At 45.1% G+C, this 13484-nt stretch overlaps 1 protein-coding gene across 1 annotated transcript in view; it reads left to right on the top strand.

Moving 5' to 3' along the window:
- The window catches only part of MTURN (maturin, neural progenitor differentiation regulator homolog), a 29747-nt gene that overhangs the window by 1521 nt on the left and 14742 nt on the right, over window positions 1-13484 (top strand). The window lies entirely within an intron of this gene.

Consider the following 13484-nt stretch of genomic DNA (forward strand, 5'->3'; position numbering starts at 1 on the left):
CGCCCTGCTTCCGTGTTGTTATTAGCGGCTAGCAGATTCTGTGTGTTTGTGTGAGTGTGTGGACGGATAACTGCCCGGGAGGGTGGGGTCTGCAGCCTTTTTGGCCTCAGTCTTTGGGGGGGCGGAGGGGAGAATTGGAAACGTGCTCGCTAGCCACAGAATCCTTGGGAAGTCTCCAGTTACCAGGGCCCGGAACCCACTCCCTTGCCCCTCCCCTACTGGGGAGGAGTCCAAGGAGATTTTGGCACCCCCTGCGTTCAGATGGACTAGGGCCTGGAGCTACAGGAACCCCCCCCCCGCCCCCTCCCGCCCCAGAAGCCCTTCCGTCCCTCCCACTCGGGTTGGGGAAGGGAGTGGGAGGATCAGATTGGAGGGGGTCAGCCTGGAGGGCGGGAGGCCCCACGGTGCCCGGGCTCGCCCAGTGGGGCCGAAGAGAGGATCCCCTCCAGGCAGTGATGCCTGAGCGCGAGAAACCTAAACACCCCCCAAAGTAAAATGGAAGCAGCTCGAGCTGTTGTGTGGGCATGGAAGCTTAGAGCTGCGGGGTGCAGGGCAGTGCTACCTTCCTAGGGAAGGCGCTCCAAGGGGGCGGGGGCGGGGGCGGGGGGCGGAGTAGGCCAAGTCCAAGTTCAGCTCGGCCTTGGGCCCTGCGGTGGGTCTGGCACAAAACTCTTCCGGAACTGGGCTTCAGGCCCTGTACACTCCCCTCCCCTCCCCCAACTCTGATCTCAGACACCCCACAAGTTCAACCCGACTGATCTCCCCCTCCCCCCCCCCCCTTTGACTGTCTTCCCCCACACTCCCTAGCCAGGTCTGTTCGCGGCCCTCCCAACCTTCCAGGCCCGGCTCAGACAGCACCTCCTCCAGGAAAACTTCTCGACTCCTGGCTAAAATCGACCCTTCCCTCCAGATTTCTCTCAACATTTTTCGGGGGTGTTTCCTATGCCCTTACTGTGGCCTTCCTTATATTACCGTTGTGTATCAGGATTTCCACCCCGACTCCCATTAGAATAAGCCTTAATGAGCAGGGATTGTTCTCTGGCTACACAGCACCTTAAACCTAGGGTCAGCTGGGTAATACAGTGGCTAGATAGAGTGCTGAGCCTAGAGTCAAGAAGACTTATCTCCCTGAGTCAAATCTGGCTTTAGACAGTCAGTAGTTGTGTGACACTGGGCAAGTCACCTTACACTTGTCTGCCTCAGTTTCCCCATCTGTAAGATGAGCTGGAGAAGGAAATGGCAAACCACTCCAGTGTCTCTTCTGAGAAAAACCCATGGAGTCACAAGAGTCCAACCTAAACCTCATTTGTGCTGTTGAATTGAATGCATGTAGTTAATAAGAGATGGGAATTGCCTTCTCTTCTTATTGTTTAAGGATTAGACAGGTGAGCCATTTTCTTTTCTTTTCTTTTTTTTTTTTTTGCGCGGGGCAATGGGGGTTAAGTGACTTGCCCAGGGTCACACAGCTAGTAAGTATCAAGTGTCTGAGGCCGGATTTGAACTCAGGTACTCCTGACTCCAGGGCCGGTGCTCTATCCACTGCGCCACTTAGCTGCCCCCAGGTGAGCCATTTTCTATGGAGCAGTGTGGCAAATGGGATAGAGTGGAGCTGGGTTCAGATCTATAATCCCGAACAAAATCACGTCCTCCCTCCTTTTTAGTCTATATGATAAAGATGGAAGGGACATCTGAAGCCATCCAATCCAACCCCTTCATTTTACAGTTGAGGAAACTGAAGCCTAGAGAGGGTGCAATGACTTCCCCAGAGTCATATGGACACAAGGGTCTGAGGCAGGATTCAATGTCAGGGCTTCTGACTCCAAGTCCACCCCCTCCCCCATTACACCACATGGGCATGGGAGACCATCTGCTTGTATCTGTCAGGAGAGTAGTGCTCACTGCCACTCTTCAATTCTAGTCCTTAGTTGTTGTAAAGAATGCTTAGGAATTTTATGGTTTTTTGGAAAGAAGACTGCCCTGGAAGTCTGCAGTGTCGGGCTGGAAATCCTCAAAGTGTTGGACGTGAAGTCAGAAAGACCTGGGTTCAAGTTCTGCCTTGATGCTATGTGTCTATGGGCAAGTTTCACCTCTTCGGGCTCTCTTTTCCTCATCTATAAAATGAAGGCACCTCTGCCACCTCTGCCTGGGTTTAACCTTAGTTAAGCTAATTCATGCCCTAATTAGGTACCTTGGTATTCTTGCTTCAGACTACATTTTAAGTTTCTCTGTTTGGGGAGGGGAAGGTACCCACACAAATGAAATGGATAAATAACAATAGCATTTATTAAGACTTACTATAGGGGCAGCTAGGTGGCACAGTGGATAGAGCACCGGCCCTGGATTCAGGAGGACCTGAGTTCAAATCCTGCCTCAGACACTTAACACTTACTAGCTGTATGACCCTGGGCAAGTCACTTAACCCCAATTGCCTCACCAAAATCCCCCCCCACCAAAACAAAAACAAAAACAAAAAAACAAGACTTACTATATATGCCAAACAAAATTCTGGAGATACAAATACAAAACCAAAGGGAGTCCCTGTTCTCTGAGAGTTACCTTCTAATGAGGGAAACCGGGCATCTAAAGAAGTAGTGACCAGGTAGAGGTACTTTTCTGAGAGAAAGTTATTGGAATGTTGAGTGGGACCTTGGGGGAAAAAATTGATATGTCCTGTCCAGGGACAATGGCAGAGTTAATTTGATCATAGTTCATGGTTTCAGAATGCTATGTCAAAACCCTGGGGGGGGGGGAGTGGCAGCTAGGTGGCACAGTGGATAAAACACTGGCCCTGGATTCAGCAGGACCTGAGTTCAAATCTGACCTCAGACATTTGACACTTACTAGCTGTGTGACCCTGGGCAAGTCACTTAACCCTCATTGCCCTACCAAAACTAACTAAAAAATAAATAAAAATTTTAAAAAAAACCCTTGGGAAGGGGGAGGCTAGGTGGTACAGTAGATAAAGCACTGGCCCTGGATTCAAGAGTACCTGAGTTCAAATCCAGCCTCTTACACTTGACACTTGCTAGCTGTGTGACCCTGGGCAAGTCACTTAACCCTCATTGCCCCACCAAAAAAAAAAAAAAGCCCTTGGGAAGATCATTGCTGACAGGTGACTAGGAATAGCTTTCTGGAACTGGCCTCTTGCTCTATTCAATAAGCATTTATTAAGCACCTGCTGTATGCCAGACACTTTCTACAAAAATGAGACTCTGCCCTCAGAGGGCTTATGTGGAGTTGATAGGAAGGGAGTCTTGGTCTGAGGAGTCATAGATACGTGGAGCCAATGAACAGTTGATCATAATGCCTTTTCTAGTGATAATGGTATCATAAATTTGATTACTATCCCTGAGCAAGACAAATAAAGTTAAAGTTGGAAATGACCTTATGAACCACCTCACCTCATTTTACAGCTGAGGCCAAATAAGGAAAACAACTTGCTCAAGTTCACAGTCATAATTTGAACCCAGATCCTGACCCCCCAAATCCAGTGATTGTTGTATGGTACCACATTACCTGTACCTTACTCCTATCATTTTACCTTTCTAGGATGCTTTCCAAAGCGAATAATTTCCAGGACATTTTACACTTGCCTAGCATTTCCCCTATTCCTTGTTTTCTTCTCTCTCTCTCCTCATAAAATGTATATAGAAATATATACATGAATAATAATGGATCTATTTTTATATTAATTGTGTGTAATATATTACATATATTATATATTTTATTATAATACAAATTGTAAATATATTCTTATAGTTAGGTGATACAGTAGATAGAGATCTGGACCTGGAGTTAGAAAGACCTGAGTTCAAATCCTACCTCAGACATTTACTAGCTGTGTGACCCTGGGCAAGTCACTTAGTCCTCAGTTTCCACACTTGGAAAATGAAGATAATGAAACCTACCTCTCCAGAGTTGTTTTGAGCATAAAATTAGATAATATTTGTAAAATACTTTGCAAACTTTAAAGTTCTATGTAATTGTTACTACTGTGAATATTATATATTGCTATGTACTGAAGATATGCACTTAGCAAATTCACTTCATAAATAGACACCATTTAATTAGCAGACTAAATAACCATAATTTGTAATAATAAACAAAAGCAGCATTTTGTAGGACTAGTTTTTAATGTGACTTTATATGTACTAAGCTGGGAAATGTGTTTGTTTATGTCCTGACAATTTAATGATTCAAATAAGAAAGAAGGTGGAAAAGGTTGTCATTTTGTAGGCTAGAATGTTCTCAAAGTTGTTTCTGCAGGTTGTAGTCAGCAAGAAAAATACTCTGTTTTCTTGATCAGATTTTCTTGTAACTCACTATGTCAGGTTGTCCCTATGGGGTTAAATTGAGAACATGAAGATAAATCTTGAGAAAACTTGTTTTAGTGAAACCTGTTAAACAACAGCAGAGAAATGAAATCAATGTAACCCTCCTGTGGAATAGGTAGAACTGATGGGATGGTGGAATGGAAGTTCTTTGAAGGCAGGGACTAGACTATTTTGTCTACCTTGTATTCTTAGCTCTTTGCTACAACCTGACCTGGCATACAGCAAGCACTTAATAAATGCTTGTTGACTGACTGACAGAAGTGTCCCTGAGTTTTCAGTAGGATTCCTCTGAGACTAACCAAGAACCCCGGTGGTTTTTGTTGTTGTTGTTGTTTGTTTTTTTAAATTTTGCAGGGCAATGAGGGTTAAGTGACTTGCCCAAGGTCACACAGCTAGTAAGTGTCAAGTGTCTGAGGCTTGATTTGAACTCAGGTCCTCCTGAATCCAAGGTCAGTGCTTTATCTACTGTGCCACCTAGCTGCCCCCCTGGTTTCTTTTTAATTGAAGTATTCGAGGTCTTCTGTTGGACTAGTCTGGATGTTCCCTTTTCCCTTCAATCCTCAGTCCCCTCTCCCCAGCTTTCTAGCTCTCATTTATGGATTATCTTCCCTCTTAGAATATTAGCTTATCAAAGATAACAACTGTCTTTCTTTCTGCTTGAACGTGTTTACCCAGTGCATAGCAGAGTGCTTGGCATATAGTAAGCACTCAACAAATGCTCTATCTATCCATCCATTTGTTGTTGTTCAGGTGTTTTTCAGTTGTATCCAACTCTCCGTGACTCCATTTAGGGTTTCCTTGGCAGAGATACTAATGTGGTTTGCCATTTCCTTCTCCAGCTCATTTTGGAAATGAGGAAACTGAGGCATACAGGGCTAAGTCACACAGATAGGAGGTATCTAAGGCTGGATTCGAACTCAGGCAGATGAGTCTTCTTGACTCTAGACTCAGCATTCTATTCATTGCACCACCTAGCTGCTCATATTAATCCATTTGTCCCTCCATTATAATCTACATCTCTATCCATCTATCCGTCTGTCCATCTTTCCATTCACTCATCCCACCCATCCATCCATACATCCCTTTTCTATATTTAAGCCCATCCTCTCTTCTATGTTAATAAATATGTATTTACTACATGAGAATAAATGCAAAGTCTGACATCTGGGTCCAAAAAAATGAACTTCATAAGTACAAGATAACTAGACAGCAGTTCCCACAAAAAGAGATCTACCAATTATGGCAGCCAAGAAAGTTAATGTGACCTTAGACTGCATTAAAAAGAGTATAGTATCTAAGATTGGGGAGGTGATAGACCTATTTTATTCTACCCTGGTCCAAGCACACCTTGAGTACTATGTGCAGTTCTGGGCACATTTTAGAAAGGACATTGATACACTGGAGGGCCTCCAGAGGAGGTAAATAGCCTTGCTGTCTTAGCCACATGAGGACCAGTCGAAGGACCTGGGGACACTTAGCCTGGAGAACAGAAGACCTAGGAGAGACTTGATTGCTGTCTTTTTGAAGCATTGTCCCCCCAGGATACAGACTAGACTTTACTCTGCTTGGCTTTGGAAGGCAGAAGTAGGAGTGATAGGCAGAAGATGCAGAGAAGCAAAATTCAGGCTCGATGTCAGGAAAAGCTTTCGAACAATTCAAAAGTGGAGAGGACTGCCTGGGCGGAAGTGGGTGCTCCTTGCCGGGGGCGTGGCCTGGATGACGACCACTTGTAAAGTGTGCTGTGGGAGGGATTCTCATTCATGCATGAGATTGGCCCCCCGCAGCTCTCAATGAGTGAATGAATACGGGGCAGCTCTTGGCTTCTGTTCATCACGTGTCCCTTCTTGGGTTACCTCCCTTCAGCTTGAGCCTTTCAAGCTCTGATCTTTTGCCACCTAGTCAGTGCAGAGTTCTAGTGTTAGTTAGTGGCTGGCCCGCCCTCCCCTCTGGAGATTTCATTGTGGTACAAGGAGAGATGGATGCCATTTTACTGGGTGAGTTGACTACAGGAACCAACAAGAGGGTGGCCAGTAAGCACTAACATGCCAGCCAGTTTCCCTCCCCTGCCAACTCTGAGCTCCTGAGGGTTCTATTAGGCTCCAGGAGTATATTATTGGCAACAGCTGACATGCCAGATGGGCAGGCAGGTGTGTGTGTGTGTGTGTGTGTGTGTGTGTGTATGTGTGTGTCTACACTGCTTGAGACCAGAGAAGTGACTTCTTTAACCTCAGAACACTACTTGCCTTGAGTCTTGATCACTGCCCTGGGACTTTAACAGTGTAGGAGAGGAAAAGGGGGTAGGGCAGGTATTTTTCATATTCCAGTATCCTCTCTATAGCCATCCCAGAACACATAAGGGCTGAGATGTTTGTTTCATTTCACCCTTAAGGAGCACTGAAATACAGAAGGGATTGCTACAAACCATTTGCATTCTGTTTAAGAAAAATTGTAGGGATTTTGGAAATGTAGGGATTTGAAGGAGAACTCTTGGGAATGGAGGGACCCATGGCTTTTACTGTGTTATCATTTGTGGTCTAGGAATAAAGGCTGTTATGGAAGACAGAAAGAGAGGATGGGCTAGTCATGTGGCAGGAGTCAGGGGCGGCAGGTGTACATCCAAATAGATCCACCAACCCCCTCGAGATATCAGGAGAACATGATGAAGGTCTCTAGCTCATTGGGGAGAATTTGGGGGAGGATGTGGATGAGAGTTGTGCAGGATCAGTGGCCAGGGGTTAATTGCAGTCTTCCTTGTTGGGAGGAAAGCCCTTGAATTGATGAGCTGACACTCATTTGAATATGATTCAAGGCATTTGCCTACTCTGTCTGGGTCCGTGGTGGAGAGTAAAGGTAACCTATTCAAATGACATGAAATCTTGAGGAGACTTCTAGATGTCCCATTGCTAATAAGGAAATTGGGTAAAGGAAGAAACTCAAGTAAATATGTTTTATTTGGCTCCAAAGGGCAAACTGGGAGCAATATAGGGAAGGGGCAAAAATGCAGCTAGACCAATGATGTCAGGAAATTCTTCTTCTTCTTCTTCTTCTTCTTCTCTTCCTCCTCCTCCTCCTCCTCCTCCTCCCTCCCCCTCTTCCTTTTTTTGCAGGGCAAAGAGGGTTAAGTGACTTGCCCAGGATCGCACAGCTAGCAAGTGTCAAGTGTAAGAGGCTGGATTTGAACTCAGATCCTCCTGAATCCAGGGCTGGTGCTTTATCCACTGAGCCACTTAGCTGCCCTCCTGAAATACTTCTAACAGGCAAAGGTCTCTGTGAATAGAGCAACCTTGGGAGGGAGGGAGAGATCTTCGAGGCAAGGCCTCTTGTTGTGTATGAGGAAGAGGGGATTCTTAAATGTTCAGATATGAGTTAGACTTCAGGGGTCCCTTCCAACTCTCCAACTGAGATTCTATGTATTTACCATAATTATGGGATACCTTCAGTGATGTGGGTTGGGGGCAAGCAGTGCTGATGTTCTTTGAAAATTCATCCCAGAAGGGGACCTAAAAGTTTATTATTCCGGGGCGCCTAGGTGGCGCAGTGGATAAAGCACCGGCCCTGGATTCAGGAGGACCTGAGTTCAAATCCGGCCTCAGATTTAGTCTTTAATTGGGCAAACATAATTATTTGCATTAACTGGCACGCTGGACCTTAGTTTCTTCATGGGTCAAATGAGTGGGTTGGATCTCTAAAGACCTTTCCAATTATTGCTCAACAAAACAGGCATGTATTAAGCACTTACTGTATGCCAGGCATTGTTTTGTGATCCTGAGACAAATCTATGGCAAGAGGTCCTTGTGCTTTGTGGCAAACAAATGAGGTTGGGGTTGTTAGTGGGAGAGGAGCAGATGCAAAGGTTCTTAACTTGGGGGTCTACACTGTCCCTCCTTTGCGGGGTGGAAGCGTTGAAGGATGTTTCTTCGTCATTCGCCACAAGTTGGGTCTGGTCCCAGAACACAGAGGCTCTGCCCCCTGATCTCTAGTCATCAGCCTGCACCAAAGATTCTCCCCCAAGGGTAGAACAGACCTAGTAACCTTCCCCTCTGCAGCATGGGAAAGGTGGGGGTCCCTGTAAATAGACAGCATAAGTCGCTGTGGCAAGCAAGGGAGGGAAGGGTGTGACCAACGCCCCACCAACATTGAATTTCCATAACCACACTGAGTGCCGCTAACCTTGATTTTATAGACATTATGAGATGGTGAGTGAGGGGAGTTGGGGTCATGGGAGAAAAAGAATGACTCAGGGGGCAGCTAGGTGGCACAGTGGATAGAGCACCGGCCCTGGAGTCAGGAGGACCTGAGTTCAAATCTGACCTCAGACACTTAACACTTACTAGCTGTGTGACCCTGGGCAAGTCACTTAACCCCAATTGCCTCACTAAAAAAAAAAAAAAAAAGGAATGACTCAGATGTCTACGTGTGTGTGTGTGTGTGTGTGTGTGTGTGTGTGTGAGAAAAGAGAGACAGATAGACAGACAGACAAAGATAGAAACAGAAAATGGGGTGGAGAGAGAGTAGAGAGGACGGAAGAGACAAGAGAGAGAAATCTATTAATTTGGGAGGTAATATTTATTTGTTGTAAAAAGAGAATGTTAGTTATACCTATAAATCCTATTCTACTAAATTCTGTTACAGTCCTGTTACAACTCCCTCCCAAAAATGTTTTTTAAAATATCTTGATAACTACATTTCAGTATAATTGGTTTCCTTTGTAATCCTGTGGATTCCATTTGATGCACTTAAAAACACGATTGTGAAAAGGGCCCCACAGGTCTCACCAGCCAGGGAAAAGGCATCCATGACCAAAAAAAAAAAAAAGGTTAAGAATTCCTAGCAACAGGGGCAGTTAGGTGGCGCAGTGGATAAAGCATCGGCCCTGGATTCAGGAGGACCTGAGTTCAAATCTGGCCTCAGACACTTGACACTTACTAGCTTCATGTCCCTGGGCAAGTCACTTAACCCCCATTGCCTGCCAAAAAAAAAAAAAAAAAACCAAACCCAGAAAACAAACAAACAAAAAAGAATTCTTAGCAACACAAGGAGGAAATAGCTACTGTCCAAGGAGCTGGGTTCAAGTCCTGATTTCCTCCCTTACTACTTGTGTGTCCCTCTGGGGAGTCTCTTAACCTCTCTTGGCCTTAGCTGTAAATCGAAAAGCTTGGACAGGAGGCCTCTAGGGGTCCTTCCAGGTCTGAAGAGGTGATGGGGGTGGGGGCGGGGAGGGGGAGGCAGGAATTTGGAACTGAAAAGAAAATTAACTTGAATAAAAAAGCAATAAAGATGTGATCTTGACTCTGGCATTTCTGGAAGGGAAGGCAAATAGCATGTGGCTGCAGGGGCCACTGAAAGAACGTGGAGTTAAGAGCCAGAGGCTCTAGATTCAGATCCTTCCTCTGTGACCCTGGACAAATCACTTTACTTCTGAGCCTCAGTTTCCTTATCTTTTAGAACAAACGTGGCATCTAATAGGGATATAATCAAATGAAGTGGTTGACCTTATGGTTCATGAGGGCCTCCAAGGCATGGCCTGTCTTTGTTTTCAATCCCAGGACCCCCCAGCAGTGTTCCTTGCAACCTTTTGTTGTTCAGTCGTTTCAGTCATACCCAATTCTACGTGACCCCATTTGGGTTTTCTTGGCAGAGATACTGGAGTGGTTTGGCATCTCCAGCTCATTTGACAGATATGGAAACTGAGGCAAACGGGGTTAAGTGACTTGGCCAGCGTCACACAGCTAGTAAATAGCTGAGGCTGGATGCACACTCAGGAAGCCGGCACTCTATCTATTGTGCCGCTTAGCAGCTTTCTGTTCTCTGCAACAGGAAAAATCCCAGTTTTTGGCTCAGCTTGGCTTAAAGGATCTATGTCTTAAGGTGACTTTGAGCTCTGAGTCAAGGAAAGAGCATAGGGCAGCGGAGGAGCCCTAGCTTGGGAGGCTGAGAGCTTAGGGTCTGACTCTCCAGACTGTCACTTCTGACCTTCCTGCTGAGCCTCTTATTTTACGTCCCTTTAGCCTTCAGTCCAATGAGGAGATTGGACTAGATGCCTCTTAGGGCCTTTCTAGCTCCAGCACTCTCATTTTCATCTCTGAATCCCCACCACCTGGCGCACAGTAGGTGCTGAAAAGAAATCCTCAAAGCCTCCATACATACATGTGACTGACTAGAAATACCGCCCAAACTGGTCCAGTGGATAATGCTGTCCTGAGCTTTCTGCCCCTGTGAAATTCCCGTCTGGGTGTCCAAGTGAGAGTGAGTTCCCCAGGTGGGAGTGGGTTCTATTGCATCAGCTTCTCACTGCATGGTCTAGGCATGGAGCTGTGATGATGCCTGACCTCCTTCCCAAGCCCAGAGCTGGCTGGGGAAGGCTTTCCAGCTGTTTATCATGAGCATGGTTCTCCCAATGCTCTGTAAATCTGTGAGTGGGGCCATCCATTTATGGATCTGTGAGTGGGGCCATCCAGAGTCAGATCTCCTCTCGGGGAGGGCACTGTTTGTGGGGGAGCCTGTGATTCTTAGCTTTCTCCTTGGCAGGTGGCCTTATTTTCTTACCTTCCCCCCAAAGGCATGTTTAAAGCCCCATCAAACTTTAGGTATGGGGTTAGCTTTGGAGGAAGGGAGTAATCCCATCTCTGCCACTTAACACTTACCCCTCAACAAGCATTTATCATTTGCCTACTATATGCCAGACACTGTTCTGGGCACCAGAGTATAACGTAAAAAGCTTATATTCTATTTTTTTTGTTGTTGTTTTCTTTTTCTTTTGTTTTGGTTTTTTTTTTGTCTTTTTTTTTGGTGGGGTAATGAGGGTTAAGTGACTTGCCCAGGATCACACAGCTAGTAAGTGTCAAGTGTCTGAGGTCGGGTTTGAACTCAGGTCCTTCTGAACCCAGGGCCAGTGCTTTATCCACTTCGCCACCTAGCTGCCCCCCCCTTTTTGTCTTTTTAAAAAGATATTTAATGGAGTTCCAAATTTTTATCGCATCCTTCCTTTGCTCCCCCTTCCCAAAGCCAGCAAGCAATCTGATATAGGTTATACATTACTATTATGTTAAAAATATTTCCACATTAGTCATGTTGTAAGAGAAGAATCAGGACAAAAGGTAAAAAAACACAGGAAAGAATAAGCAACAACAAAAGTGAAAATAGTATTAGAAACATATTCTAGTGAAAGCTTACAATGAGGACATATATAATTGTGTACAAAATGAATATAAAGAGTGAATATATACAAGCCTTTACAAAGCAGTTAAAATCAAGGTAGTTTGGGAGGGATGACACCAGAACATGGGGAGATCGGGAAAGGAATGGTGCTTCTATGTGGGTCAGTCACTGAATTTTCTGTGCCTCAGTTTCTTCATCTATAGAATAAGGGGGTTGTATTAGATGTCTTCCAGGTCCCTTCCAGGTCTGCTTCTGTGGTCCTAGAACCTCAGACAATCTACCTATTCATCCCTAGCCAACCTTGACTCAGGCTTTGCTGCGCACTGCTTAAGGTACCTATTCAATGCCTTCTGCTACTTATTTTTGTTACCAATGAATAATTCGCAAACTTCTTTTTTCTCCTGTGCCAGACCTGAACCAAGGCTAGTTAATGCATGATTTGGGGTTTTCAGGTTATAAAATGCTCATCATTAGCAAAGAAAAAATGCATTTCAGACAGACTAAAAAGTAGATCCTTAAACTTTTAAAAACAGACAACAGAGCTAGTCAGTGCTAGGTAGGCCTCAATCACAGCAGAATTTCATTCTTGCCAGAGCTCATTGGAAAAGAATGTCTGGAGTCACTCAGCTGTTGCACACCTGGGCAAAGTGGGCTCATTCTTGGAAATGTGCAAGAATGAATTTCTTCCCTGGGATCGGCTTCAAAATGAGCCAAGACCGAGCCCATTGATTGTTGTCGTTCAGTCATTTCAATCATATCCTGCTCTTTGTGACCCTATTTGGGGTTTTCTTGGCAGAGATACTGGAGTTATTTGCCATTTCCTTCTCCAGCTCATTTGACAGATGAGGAAACTGAGGCAAACAGGGTGAAGTGACTTGCCCCTGGCCACATAGCTAGAAAGTGTCTGAGACCAGATTTGAACTCATGTAGATAAGTCTTTTGATTCCAAATCCAGGGCTCTATCCACTGTGCCAAATGACACCGTGCTCCTGACTAAACAGTGCTGGCGTGTGATGATTGTGTTTCAGTGGGAAGAATCCTGGGTTAGGAATGAAGATCAAATCCCAGCTGTAGCACTTACTACCTGTGTGACCTTGGACCAGTCACTTCTCAGTTTTCTCATCAGTGAAAAGAGGATTCGTGTAGGACTTAGCTTCAAGTTCTTTCTCTACCTCTCAATTCCCTGTGTGACATCAGGCAAGTCCCCTCCCCTCCTGGCCTCAGTTTCCTTATCTGTGAAATGAAGGAGGCTGTTCTTAGTTCCTTTCAGGTTCTAAGGCTCACGATTTATATCCTCTTGGATCCCAGATATAGTCTCCCTCCTGCCTGTGCAGCATTGGCCAAATCATTTCACCTCTGACTTGTAGCATCCTTATCTTCAAAATGAGGACGTTTGGGATCAGCTAGGTGGTGCAGTGGATAAAGCATTGGCCCTGGATTCAGGAGGACCTGAGTTCAAATCCAGCCTCAGACACTTGACAATTACTAGCTATGTGACCCTGAGCAAGTCACTTAACTCTCATTGCCCCGCAAATAAATAAATGAATGAATGAATGAATGAATAAATAAATAAAGATGAGGATGTTCATATTCCTTATTTATAAAATGAGGAAGATCCCTTTCACCTTGAAAATCAATGACTTAGAAGGTAGAATCCTTTCCCCACCCCCAATTTTTATAAATGTTTCAAGTTACCTTTAATTAGAACCTTGAACTGGATGTGAACTACTGCTTTGTCTAGCCAAATAATGGTCCCAAAGAAAGGGGGAGGCATTTTCAAAACTGGATTCATGGTCTCAGCCATGTAGGTGACTCCCAGGGAAGAACTGCCTCCCATGGATACAAATTAGCAGCCAGTTAGCAGCTAGAGTCTGAGCCTTTCAGTAAAAGTAACATGATGCACCCAGGATCACAGAGCCAGAAGGAGTCAGAAGTAGAACTGGAATGAACCAAGTCTGAAAAACAACTGAACAAACAACAACAGGTCTTCCC

This window comes from Dromiciops gliroides, chromosome 5 (genome assembly GCF_019393635.1).
Source record: "Dromiciops gliroides isolate mDroGli1 chromosome 5, mDroGli1.pri, whole genome shotgun sequence".
Taxonomy (NCBI): Eukaryota; Metazoa; Chordata; class Mammalia; order Microbiotheria; family Microbiotheriidae; genus Dromiciops; species Dromiciops gliroides.